Below are 13,281 nucleotides of genomic sequence, written 5' to 3'. Positions count from 1 at the left end.
AAATACGCTATGTCCAAAACTGCGGCTGGTACCAAATCCTTAGGAAGTGGGATCAGCTACAGCAAGAGAAAGGTGCCTAACGGCATAGGAGCTCAGAGTACAATTGGTATTTATTTTTTACCCACAAACCAGTTGCCAAAATGTACCAGCAATGCCCAAGATTAAGTGTAGCATAATAGCCATTATTTTCTCCCTTACTTGCAGGGGGTAGCCTTGAGCGTCCAAAGGTCTTTTGCCATCTCCAGCTATTAGGATATATTATACTAGCTTTGTACACTGAACTCGTCTAATGGATGCATCTAGTCCACTCCTCGTAGTCACATCTGAAGTAGAGCCTCTTTTCCTGGGTGCACTCTGCACGCAGCTGGGCACCCAGCAATGGAACTTTGGCAACGGCTTAAAATATTGGGGGATGGTCATTGTGTCCGCGTGAGCTAGTTGCAGGCCCCAGTGAAGCAGCATGATGAGAGGTGCCACCGTTCTCAAATGACCACTGTTCCTCCTCCTCCCTGGGTGACAAGGTGGGGAAATCATTCATATGCCTCCCTTACACCCAAAGGAATGGCAGGCAGACACACTGCACACAAACACAGTTCTCTTTCCTGAAACCACTAGCTCGGAAGACAGCAGGGAAAGTTCAGAAGAATCTGTGTTTCAAAGGGGTAAATAAACAGCGTTGCTGCTTACAGGAGGAGATCAAAAAGCATGGCTGCTAAGCATTTTTTCCTCCATGACAGCTCTCTGGATTGGAGAAGGGGTGCATGAGAAGCAGGGGGTTGGGAGAGCTGGCTCAAAGTCAATTTGTATTCTACAAAACAAATTAATCTCCCCTTTGAAGTAATGCACGCTGTCATATTTTGATCAATTTTAACTAACTGGAAGGTGCTGTGAAACGCGGCAATGCTGCCATTGTGCTATCAGGCTGTGTCTTTGAAATGGAAACTAGAGAATACTCCTCATTTCACAGTAGTTCAATTTGGTATCCTCCCATGAGTGCAAAAGATTTTCTATATCTCATCAGAACCAGCAGTCATAGGTTAAATGCTTAATCTTTTTAGTAGGGAATTAATGTACATACTATAATGACATTTAGAATTCCTGAACCCTGATTGGCTAGTAACAGGTCACTTGACTGTGACTACTTCATCCAATCAGGCATTTAATTGGCTTTGTGTGTGACATTAACCCTGGAATATGTACCATATAGAGCCAGCACCACGGTATATCAATTAGCTGATTAGACAAGGGGACACAATGGGGGGTGTGTTGTAAAGAGATAACACCCTGCCTTAGGTGCATTAGGATGAAATATTCAGCTTTGCCTCTTGCCTTCAGCCACTGTAAGAAATGGACAGACATAGATTCTACCCAACAGTGCATTATTGCCACTAAGAATTGTTCTTATTCGTTAAAAAAAATCATAATTTGCCTGTTCAAAAAAGTGTTCCTTTTTTTACACATTTCCCAGTGTTGTCGTTGCAGGGGGTAGCTAGCAACAGCCATAGATCACCATCTCCTTCCAGCAGTGACTTCTGTTGGGTAGTTTAATTCACAGGAATCTGGCAAAATGGGTCTCATGCCATCTCTGTCAGATGGAAGGATCCCAATAGTCTTGGGGACTGATTCATGATTGCTCTGTAGCTGCAAAGCTGCCACCCAGGCCTGCAGAGACCGTCCCTGGTGTAAAATGCAGAGCCAGAATGGCCTCCTACAAAGAAGACTGGCACAGAGGGTTGGTAATATAGGGAGGTAGGGGTGGGTGGGTGTCTAATGCATTGGCAATTGTGAGCTGTTGTAATGCCCCATATGGGCTGAACTAGCCCCCACCGGCCCCTAAATAGCAGAGGTTCCTCTTCTCGGTTCCTCTGCTGGCTCTAGTGCTGTGGCAGGTGTGAATTCCCCATTTGTCTCTAAGGGTCAATTCATGCAGTCTGTACTCCAGACAAAATTCCCAGATGGTCCTGTAGTCCTTATCCAGGCAGGATTTTGCCCTGCTATTTTAGGAGTTATGTTCATTTTCATACTTCCCTTTCTTCTACCTGCTACCTCCTTTGTACCCCTAGCTGCTTCTGTCCCTGCTTCTTCCACTGTGATCGGCATTTCTCTGAAGATCGTTGGGAATTTTCAGTTCATTTCACCCCATTTCTTTTTTTTTTTAAACTTCTCCTCTCTTTTTCCCATCCCCATCCTGGACCATTAGGTGCCTTTCCCATTTTCTTTAGGCCCTGTATTTTTAAACAATGTTTTGTGACCTTATAAATGGGCGTAGCAGACTGCTACAGCCTGCCAGCAGCATGACTGGTTAGAGCAGGAGAAAGGGAGCCAGGAGACTTGGGTTCTGTTCCAAACTGCTGCTAATGCAATGGGTGAGCTCAGCAAGTCATTCATCGTCATGGTTTTGTTTCCCCACCTGTAAAATAAAGACACTACAGGGCACTTTAAGATCCTCAGATGCAAGGGCTTATGTGCAGTAAATGCAAAGATTTACTGTGGTTGTTAATGTTGTCCAAACAACGAGTGGAAATGCCACAATCCAGGTTTCAGAAGTGAATCCCCAAGCAGCATCAAGGCTCTCTCTTAGTTATCACTGGTCCTTGGGTGGAATTAACAGAACATTTGCTAAAACAGAATAGATAAACAACCATGTAATTCATGAGGCTACAGTTTCGTGTGAAGGACATAACTGTTAAACTCTGCCAAGGCTAGGAGGTAAACTGGGTAACTCTTGTGCAAATCCAGCCTGAATTTCAGGTTGGCAACAAAGCATGAAACCAGGAGAATGGAATTACAAGTCATTAGAATCCCAAGACTGGATTCCTTGATTTGTCCAGAATGATGAGAAAGTGATGGCAGAGGGGAAGGGACAAGGAGCTTTGGACATAACCAGATGTTCATGCGTGTGCACATGCCCACACCTCTCTACCTCTGGACAAGAGCCATCCATCCTAGGTGCCTATGGGTATTAGCTCTTATGGAAAACTGCTGTGGAATGAGAGAGAAATGCAATCTTTCCATACAACTTTGAACCATCCTATTTGAGCTATAGAAAATTATACCTCTGCAGTAGAATTCTATAGGATGGTTCAAAATGTCTATAAAGAGGAACTTGTATTACATTCTAGGTACAGATTTTAAAGATTGATCCCTATCAGTTTCATCCCAGTCAAATTATATAACACTTTTCCATTAGGAGGGGCAGAATCTTGTCCTTTATGACTATTTTCATTATAAGAAGGTCTCTTTTTTTCTCTTCTTGCTGCTCCAGATCATACGACATCTTCCCCTTTCCCTTTTGAAATTAAATGAAGGAAAAAGCTGTTTTCTTCAACCAGTTTGTAACAGAACAAAAATCTAAATGGTTGTGATTGACCTTTCTCTTCTGAAATCAGCTGCGTTTGTGGTGATCTGAAGGGAGCTGGAATAGCAATAATCATACGAAGTATTTGTTAGACTGATGAACAAAACCTATAAAACTGTCTTTAGGGCTCTACTGCATTCATACAACAGGTAGTGAAAGAAAGGCAGTACAAGATGCCTCTGTAGAATACACGAATTAAAGTCAATCACACAACTCATGGGTAGTTAATTTCCTCCTCACAAGTTGGAACAAAGTGTTCCACAGACAATAATATAGTGAGTGCCTGACACCCCTGACAGTACTGAAGTCTTAACAGAAAAGGGTGCGGTAGCTACGATGGATGAGCCTTACTGAGAGAACTAGTTGAAAAATGATTTTGCAAAACATTTTGAATGTCTTTTCATTGTGCAGGGTTCAAATGGAACAATTTTCCATTTGTTGGACATTTTCAGTGTAATATTTTTGGGGGCAAGAAAACATACGCAGTGCAATAATATGACTGAAGTTTAAAGTTTGGGGATTTTTTCATCCCCCCTCACACACACACCATCACCATCCATCATTTTTTCTTGTTGCTATTCTATAACTGTTCTAAAGTTGAGGAAGTTTAGAAAAGTTACAAAGTGGAAAAATGGATTTCTTCCCCAACCCCTCCAAAAAACTCACACTCTCTGGACATCATTCACTCTGCTGCATTCAGGGGGAAAAGGGAAAAAAGAGGAAAGGGGGAGGAAGAGGAGAAAATTAAAAAAACTCCAAGATTTCAATATTTGTGGTTTGCACGGTGGGTAGGGGACATAGAACATTTTTTTTAAAAAAAAAGCTTTTCATGAAATGTAGAAATGTAGAATGTAGAAAATGGACCATTTTTTGTTTGTTAAAGAAGTTTTGAACAAGAAATGCTGACAAACTCTACTTACTAACCTTTGCTGGTATATAACCCAAGAGGCCTGTCTACTTGCCATAGTACCTGGTGCCACAACTGAATCCATATGAAAGAGCCACCTCTGCTTCCATCCTCCATCTCCCACTGTTCCTTCTTGTCCCTTGAGGGACACTTAACCTCCTCTGCCACCACACTAAGAGTAATTTCCTATTACATTTAATATCTAGGGTTAAGTGGGATTGCAGATTGGGGTGGGGGTGAGAAGACAAGGCAGCCATATTTGTGATGGGCATTTTCAGGGTAGTAATCATAGAGCAGAGATTTACATAAATGCTTGTTCAGACATGACTGTCCCATGTTTGTGTAACTGTGCTTTGATTGGCTGAGAGGTATTTGCATAATGGAGAAACCAAAGTACGGTCATGGCACCATCTGACCCAGATAGTAGAACAAAGTGGGGGAGGAATATCAAAAGTGGGCTCTGCTCCCATGCTTCTAGGGGCTGGTTGCTTACATTTGGAGGCTTTCCCTCCTCTATTTTCCTCTTCCTACTTTTCTTCTTTCTATGATTTTCCCTTCCTCTGGGGTCTGCCTGGCTTCTGCAATTGCAGGGAGGCTCCTGTGAAAAGGTGGGTTTTGTACTTGGCTCTGAAGGCCACCAGACTGGAGAACACTGATCTGCTTCAGCAGGGGGTTCCCTAACATCCCATATGCTCCTGCCTCCTGCCAGCCTCCCCTTTGGCGTGTATGGATTTGGTCACCCTGATGAGCTCAGAAGTCTTACTCATTCCCCAGGTGCACTGGTGTGGATAAGGAGGGAGTAGGGGGAGCCAATGAATGAGTCAGAGGTCACCTGTAATCCTTTTATGCCACATCATTTTTATCACACTATCCAGGCCACATTATCAACTAGATTTGTTCTTGCTAATGTATTAAGTTTTTAAGCCCCCTAATCTTTATTTGCTTCAGATCTGTGTCTTTTATTGCTTTTCTGGAATCACTTGGAAAAAAAAAACAATTACCATTTGGATGATGCTGAACTGACTGGGTGAGAGAAATAGACCTGTGACTTGGCTATGCATACACCATATATCACATACATCCACACCTCTGTGTTCTAATAGCAGTAAAGCTTCTTTCACACTTTCCAAGTTCAGCTTTAATAATTAAAGATACATTTTTGTTTAAATTTTAATAGCAAAATAAAGAGTGCAAGCATGAAACAGAGGAGCAGCTGGGAGGAAGTAACCCTGTATTGCAGCCTACAAGGAACTGACTCCTTGGCATGAATATTTGAAGGTTGTAGGGTTGAATCCCACCAGAGCCAGTTAGAGATGGAGTCAAAGGTACACTTTTTTATGAATCATTGTGGAGGTGGAAAGATTTCTCCAACAAGCCAAGCAAATTGATCTTTAGCTACAGTTTCCCAATGTGTTAATGGATCCAGGCTTTACAGCAGGCTGATGAATTTTAAAGAAGCAAGAAATATGAAAACGGTGTGTCTGGTTCTTATTTAAACTAAGTTCTCTTTAAGCCACTCTACCAGTGATAGCTCTAGTTTAAAAAAATCGAGATCCAAACCTTCCCAAAGTTCAGGGCTGTTTGGCTCTGGGAGTTTTGTTCAGTCTCTATACAGACCCTTAAGCATAGCAACTAGAGCTGCCCAGAAAATGGTTTGTTTTTCCATGGAAACTTTAAACTTTTCATTGAGTTTAAACCCAAAACAAAAACAGAATATTTTCATCCGAAAAATGAAAGTTTTTGAGGGGTTGGGGTTGGGACAAAAAGTCAACATTTTCCATAGAAAGCAGACACTTTTTGAAAACAAACAAACAAACAAACAAACAAACAAACAAACAAACCCACTCTTCTTTCTGTCCAAAATCCCAATTTGCTGTTGAAAAAGAGTTTTGAATAGAAATTTTCTACTAGCCCCAACAGTGACACAGCTTTAAAATCTTTTCTCTCCTACTCCTCCATGCTTCCATCTCCTTGGACACCCAAAGCACTGATGGCCACAAGGCACTGCTGAGAGCTCTGCAATGCCTCTTTAGATGGATATACGTGGAGGCCTTGGATCCTGAGGACACGTGTGTCTACAGTTTAGAAACAGCCCAATTTTGTGACTTAATTTTATTTACTCTCCCTTTGACCTAACTCAGGACAGAGATCCAGCCAAACCCCAGAGTTTTTAAGATGTGTCTTTGTTTGATAAACTCCATCATGCAAGTTATTAAAAGTCTCAGCCAACTTTTAAGTGGCAAGAACTTCCATAGTTATACATTTTCAGCAAGAGTTTGAAACTGCAGTTCTTACTTAGGCAAGATTCCCATTGACCTCAGTGGGTGTTTTTGGCATACAAGACCTGCAGGGTCAAGCTTGGTGCACATTCACAGTGTTGACAACTCTTACAATATTTTGTATTTTTCTTAAAGCACCAGCTCCTGGAGTCATGGGATTATAAGAGACTCTCAGCTTTCCTTAAAAAATAAAAAGTTCTTAACCCTCATGGTTGCAGAAACAAGCTTGAAAATTTGAGTCCTAAAGGCTCATACATTAGAAGGAAATTAGAGAACCTCTAATTTATTTTAAAAATCTCCTGATTTTTAAGCCAGTCTCATGGTTTTTTGGAGCCTGCCTCATGCTTGGGTTTGATGATACTGACTATCCATTGCCCAGCCAGCATGATGCCTATCCACCTTGCAATTTTGCCTTCTCATCTTTGAAAATGGTGAAAATATCTAGGTCTCAATAACTCATGCTAAGCCTGGGTAGAGGGAAAATACCCTTATGGCTGAGCAGAAAATTACCTTCTATTTGTCTCAGGGTGAGCTGCAGTGTGAACAAGGTGGATTCTGTGGGTCCTGAGGTTATTAATTTAAACAACAAACCTCTTCTCTACCACAGTGAATTTGTCTCCACGCAGCAAAAAAGGAAATTCTTTAATAAAGTTTATTAGGAAAAAAGAAATGGTCCCACCCACCACTTCAGACTGTCAGGGCCCGATCCTGCTGGGTGCTGAGTGCTCTCAGCTCCTCCTGAAGTCAGCGTCTCGTGACCTAATATGCAATTGTGTTCATGAAATCTCATTTTTCTTCCGTAAGTGTTGTCAGGGAAACCCTCCTTAGGGCCTTGTGAGCCACAGCTCCCTTCCTAGCATCCCGTGCTGAGCCACAGAGGTCAAGAGACTAATTGAACAGGAGGGTTCTGTTTGTTGCCTTGCTTTGAGATATGTTTGGTCAGCACTGCCATTTAATAAAATAAACACCATTCTCTATTAAGTTTGGTCTGTTTGCTCCCAAGGAGCTACTTGTATACCCCAGGTTCATTACATCCAGAAGCACACAGGCATTAAAGTGGCTGGAAGGGTGTTCAAATCAAATGCCATCTTTTGAGTCTTCTAATATTAATGCTGTAGAAATAAACCTGGGTCATTTTGGGGGCTTGTAAGGACAACTAGCTCCAACTAAGCAATCATCCATTAAACAACTCTGTGTACATTTTTGACACCTTCATTCCCTCTAGTGTGGTATATGTGTGCTAAGGATCTGCCACCCATAGGATCATTCTTTCAGTTGACAGCAATGCTGTCACTAGTCCTTTGGCCTCATTTTGCATGTGCTGTGTCACTGGCCCCTTTCAGAAAAATCCTGGCTGTAAGGCTATGTTTACTTGCACTATATTATTCAGTTATCAGCTGTCTGTGTCCTTCATTGACTTCCTGGCAGGGTGTGTTCCTTGGTAAACACAGGAGACAAAACTGGGACTCAAGCTGTGTGGAAGTCTAAACTTTCCTTAATAAATTTCTCCTGCTTGAGAGGGGCTGTGATTCTGTGTGTCACGATACTGAATTTATTATTGCATGTATCCATCAACCATGGAAACACACTTGCTACACAACCACTGATGAACAGATAGCTACCAAACCCCACCCACTTTAGCTGTACGATTACAAATTTTAGGATGAATTTAGTCTTCAGGAAAGTATGGGTCTAACAGAATTAGCTAGAGGTTGGCAGGTACTGAATAAACTTCTCCCATACAGATCTATTAATGTACCTCAGCCCTGGATTGCAACACCCCCTGCTATACCAGTGCTTAATCTCTATGAAACAGAGACGAACATTAATAAACAGATGGTTTTGTCATGCAGACAAAAACCCACTATGATCTTCTAATCGGATGCAGAGCTTGCAAAGCCAATTTGCGGCAGCCTCCTCAGTGAAGCACAGAGTCCTCAGACCACCAGCAAATCTGGCCAGAGGCAGTCGTCAGTGATGTGGGATAGTGTCTGCCTTTGGCCACAGATGCACGTGGGATCCTCTTGTTGGCCTCAGGCTGGCTGCACAGTGATCCTGGCCCATTTGAAATCAGGTCAGAAGGGCCTACGAGAGGCGTGGCAAATCAAAGCCAGGTACATACATAGTCGGGTCAGTTATGAGAGACTGGTTTCTGATGTCAACAGCAGATGATTCTTCATACCACGTTGATGTTTCGAGTGTGTTCCATCTTTACAATGCCAGAGAAGACCAGGAATTCAACATCTTTCTCAATGGATATCTCTTGAAACACAAAGCCCACCCAGTCTACCACAGAGTAACCCTAGATAGATCTTTCACATATCTGAACCACCTCAGGACAACTGCGGCTAAGGTGAGGATGCACAACAACGTTCAGAGCAAATTGGTGGGCCCTTCATGGGAAGCAAATGCTCAAACTCTCCAATCATCTGGTTCAGCCCTCTGTGACTCTGCAGCAGAATGCTCTGGTCTGGCTCTCTTCATCTCTCATCAGGTTGGTTGCCACAGAACTACACTTACCCATGTGCATCGTAACTGGGACAATTCAACACATACCAGTACAGTGGCTCCAGGTATTAAGCATCACTCCTCCTCCACCCACTATGATACGGTGGCCAAACTCATTTTATTTGTGACCTAAGCCAACATCTATACCTAGGCCTCCAGAACTTAAAGGCCAATTAATTTAATGTATTGTACCAGCTTCAGTCATCCTAGAAAAACCTTGTGACAGACAGAATGGCCATTGAAACGAAGTGGATGTAATTGGATTTGTACCTGGCAGAAAAATAAGAGTTTTCTTATTCAGAAAGTGCCTGACATTTACGTCCTGCAGGCACATGGCGAGATTTGCGATGCATGGCCTTCTTGGATAGCTGTGTGCATCCGGGGCACATTTTCTAACACAGGGGACCAGCAGTAGTACAAGTTTATTGCGGGTTAAGTTAAGGACATTTGCACAGACATTTGCGCAGGGCAATTTGCTACTGTTTATGAGGCCATCTAAACATTATAAAGACCAGGAGGCAGAGCAGTGCTACAATATCAGCAGGAATTACACGTTCTAATTGAAAGATTTATTCCCACTAAACATGGTATTGCATCCCTGCACTAGCTCTCCCCCTGCTAGTCCAGAAAGTCTAGCCAATGTTATTTGTTTGCAAGAGAAGGGATGAAAGAATATGAAAAAAAAAATCCAACCTCAGTCCTGATAACTAGCTAGGCAGCAGTACTGCAAAAAAAGGATCAGCAAATTGTAATGACTCACAAAACAAATAGGAGCCAGCAATGTGATGCAGATGCAAAAAAGGCTAATATCACAAGGGTGTAATAACAGGAGTGCTGTCTGTAAGATATGGGTGGTAATTGTTCCACTCGAATCGGCAGTGGTGAGGCCTCTGTTGGAGTACTGCATCCAGTTCGGGGCACCACACTTTAGGAAAGATGTGGACAAACTGGAGAGAGTCCCGAGGAGAGCAACCAAAATGATAGACGGTTGAGAAAACCTGACCTACGAGGAAAGGTTAAAAAAGTGGGCGTGTTTAGTCTTGAGAAAAGAAGACTGATAGGGGGCCTTACAACAGTCTTCAAATATATGAAGGACTAATTTAAAGAGGATGGTGATCAATTGTTTCCCATGTCCATCGAAGATAGGACAGGAAGTAATGGGCTTAATCTGCAGCAGGGAAGATTTAGGTTAGATATTAAGAAAAGCTGTCTAACTACAGTAACAGCTGTTTTATCCGGCACTTCACAAACCAGAAAGCTCTAGAAACCGGCATTTCTGATCTTCTTTGAAATTCTGGGTTATGGTCAAGTCGGCACGGGGCTGGCAGGGGGTTGGGATGTGGGAGAGGGTGTGGAGTGCGGGCTCTGGGAGGGAATTGGGGTGAGGGAGAGGGCTCAGGGCAGCGGGTAAGGGGGAGGGAGAGGGTGTGGGGTGCCAGACCTGGGTGGCGCTTACCTCGGGCAGCTCCCCGCAAGCGGTGACCTGTCCCGGCTGCTCCTAGGAGGAGGTGTGGCAGGCAACTCTGCACGCTGCCTCTGCCTGCAGGCACCGCCCTCCGCAGCTCCCACTGGCTGCAGTTCCCAGCCAATGGGAGCTGCGAAGCTAGCACTCGTGGCGGGGGCAGCATGCAGCGCCTCCGCTTAGGAGTGGCCAGGACAGGTCACCGCTTGAGGGGAGCCACCCGAGGGGAGCGCCCCCCGGATCCAGCACCCCACACCCCCTCCCGTGCCCCAATTTTTCACTTACTGGCACCCCCTTTCCCTCCAGCATGCCGGATAAAACAGCTTTTACTGTATAAGGATTGATAAATACTGAAATAGGTTACCAAGCGAGGTTGTGGAATTTCCATCACTGGAGGTTCTTAAGAACAGGTTAGACAAACACCTGTCAGGTAAGGTCTAGGTATACTTGGTTCCGCATCAGAACATGGGGAAGGATTAGATGACCTCTTGGGATCCCTTCCAGCTGTACATTTCTATGATTTTCATTATTATTAACAGAACAAAATCAAACCCTAATAAAGAAATATTTCTATAACTAACAACAATTTAACTAATATCTCCTACCAAAGAGAAGACCTCATTCCTTGCACCTTTGGCTGGGTCAAGTCTTTGTCATGCCATATTCAACTGAAAGGTTTTTCAACAATGAAGAATTTGGGAGAGAAAGAAAATATTAATATTCAGGTGGGAAAGGGGCACTACTTATATACTGTATTCATCACAGGATTTCCCCATATCATATAGAAAAGAGTGAGATCCCATCATCCAATGAGAAACTCACGCTGCACATTGGACCCCAAGGACTAGATCCACAAAAGGACCAAAATGCGTAACTGGCCTTTGCAATGCTTAAGTCCCTTTGTGGATCTAGCCCCAGAAGTCTCTCCTTGGATTGGTTTCACAAATTGTATATAGATAACGTGTATCTCCTTTGGGAACTGGAACAGTTTGGGGCTAACTGTAATTCTTGGTAGTTTTGAAAATGATTGTGATAAGATTCTGATAACATTGAAGTAAGTGGATATTTTGCCACAGACTTCACTAAAAGCAGGACTGGGCCACAGTGGTAGCAGCATGATACATGTTAACTGAGTGGAGTTTTCACTTGCACTATTTATTGGTGGATATGCGTCATGTGCACAAAGTCTTGCCCTCATGTTCTTAGCTGAAAGCAAATGCAATAAAACAAAAGCTAATCTACATTGTGTGGGCTTCCCCAGCTACTACTCTCATGAAACAAGAAACAGTTTCATTACAGTTCTTGAAAAATTCACAAACTAAAAAAGAACAGAGTCAGGAAATTCAACTAACTGCCATTAAAGTCCACTCTGCTGATGGCTTGGCAACCTTTATGGCAAAAAGTTTTTGAAAAGTTCCACTTTGTCAGCATAGAGGCTGACAAATCCCCCATAGCACATACCAGGTTATCCTCCAAAGAAGTGAAAAGGCAGCTGCATGCTCATTCAGAGAGCTTTGCATGCCTGCCAGCAGAGATCAACCTGGATTTGTAAATCCTAATATAGTAAAAATGCACTAAGCTCTTGTTAAATACATGCTCAGTTAGAATATTGCTTGGTCACCCTCACACCATTCACTCACAAACAAATTGCTAAGCATTATTGAAATAATCAAGCACTTAAATGCATTTCCTTGCAAGACTCTGGCAGCCCAACCACTGTGCTGTTTATTTTAGTCAGGCTTATGGCTTCCTGGTTACACGTGCAACCAAATAGGAAAGGTAGCTGATGGGTACTAAACTGTAAATAAGCCCTTTGGGGCAGGGACTATTTTTTTATGTTTGTACAGCACCTAGCACAACAAAGTTCTAGTCCACGTCTGGGGCTGGTAGATGCTACAACAATACAAATAATAACACTAATAACATAGTTTGTTTGTAACGTATGATGACCCTATCTCTATTTGCCTTGGATAAACTTAGAATTGGGTTCATGGGCTGGATAAACATCAGGAAGAGTCCAGAGTTATAAGGTAAAGGGCCAAGTTCAGCCCTGGAGTAAGACCACAAACTTCAGTTGCACCTGTTTACTCCGGGGCTAAACTCATGTTCTTAAATATTTTAGTCTTTGGTTTCTTAAAGGAACAGTAGAATCTTCATAAGGAAAAATCTCCTAGTCCTTGAACGGACATTCTCAATTCTTTCTTTGTCCCTCCCATACACAGCTCAAGAAAAATTCTTCATTTGAGAGAGACAAAAAGGCATAAATTTGAAATATACTTACCAAACCTTCAGAACAAGCCCCATTTTGTGGGCAAAGTGATCCCCACTCTGTCCTTTTACATCATCCTCAAGAGTTTGAATCATGGCAATGTATCACCATGGTATCTCCTAAGTAGTTTCCTACTGTACCGAGACACAATTTGTGATCACATATGCAGACTTTAGGCTGGGGATAAGAGGGAGTCCCTTAGGGTCACATAAATGTCTCTCTGGGGATGCCCATAGCTGCAATCTGTCTGAATTTAAAATTGTTTTCCACGCCCACTGGAACATTGTCATGAAAGATAAGCACTCACTTAATGCAGTTCGCAGCAGGAACAAGTAATCCACAATGTACCCTAATGTTCACTAACCTCACCCTTGAGAGGTAGGTTTGTACATTAGAACAACTTTGCATTGGGAAATCAGAGGCGCCTCACAATATAACTTTCATCATAAATGTTGAAGGCAGGAGGAAGGAAACAATCTTTTACACTGGAAACTCCAT

The 13,281-nt window shown here is 42.9% G+C and overlaps 1 protein-coding gene across 1 annotated transcript in view; it reads right to left on the bottom strand.

The window, feature by feature from the left end:
* NKAIN4 (sodium/potassium transporting ATPase interacting 4) overlaps positions 1–13,281 on the bottom strand; it is a 77,764-nt gene that overhangs the window by 36,075 nt on the left and 28,408 nt on the right. The gene's annotated exons all lie outside the window — the stretch shown is intronic.

Source organism: Eretmochelys imbricata, chromosome 13, assembly GCF_965152235.1.
Source record: "Eretmochelys imbricata isolate rEreImb1 chromosome 13, rEreImb1.hap1, whole genome shotgun sequence".
NCBI lineage: Eukaryota > Metazoa > Chordata > Testudines > Cheloniidae > Eretmochelys > Eretmochelys imbricata.
Note: the sequence above shows the minus strand (reverse complement) of the source record. Positions and strands in the feature narration are given on the sequence as shown.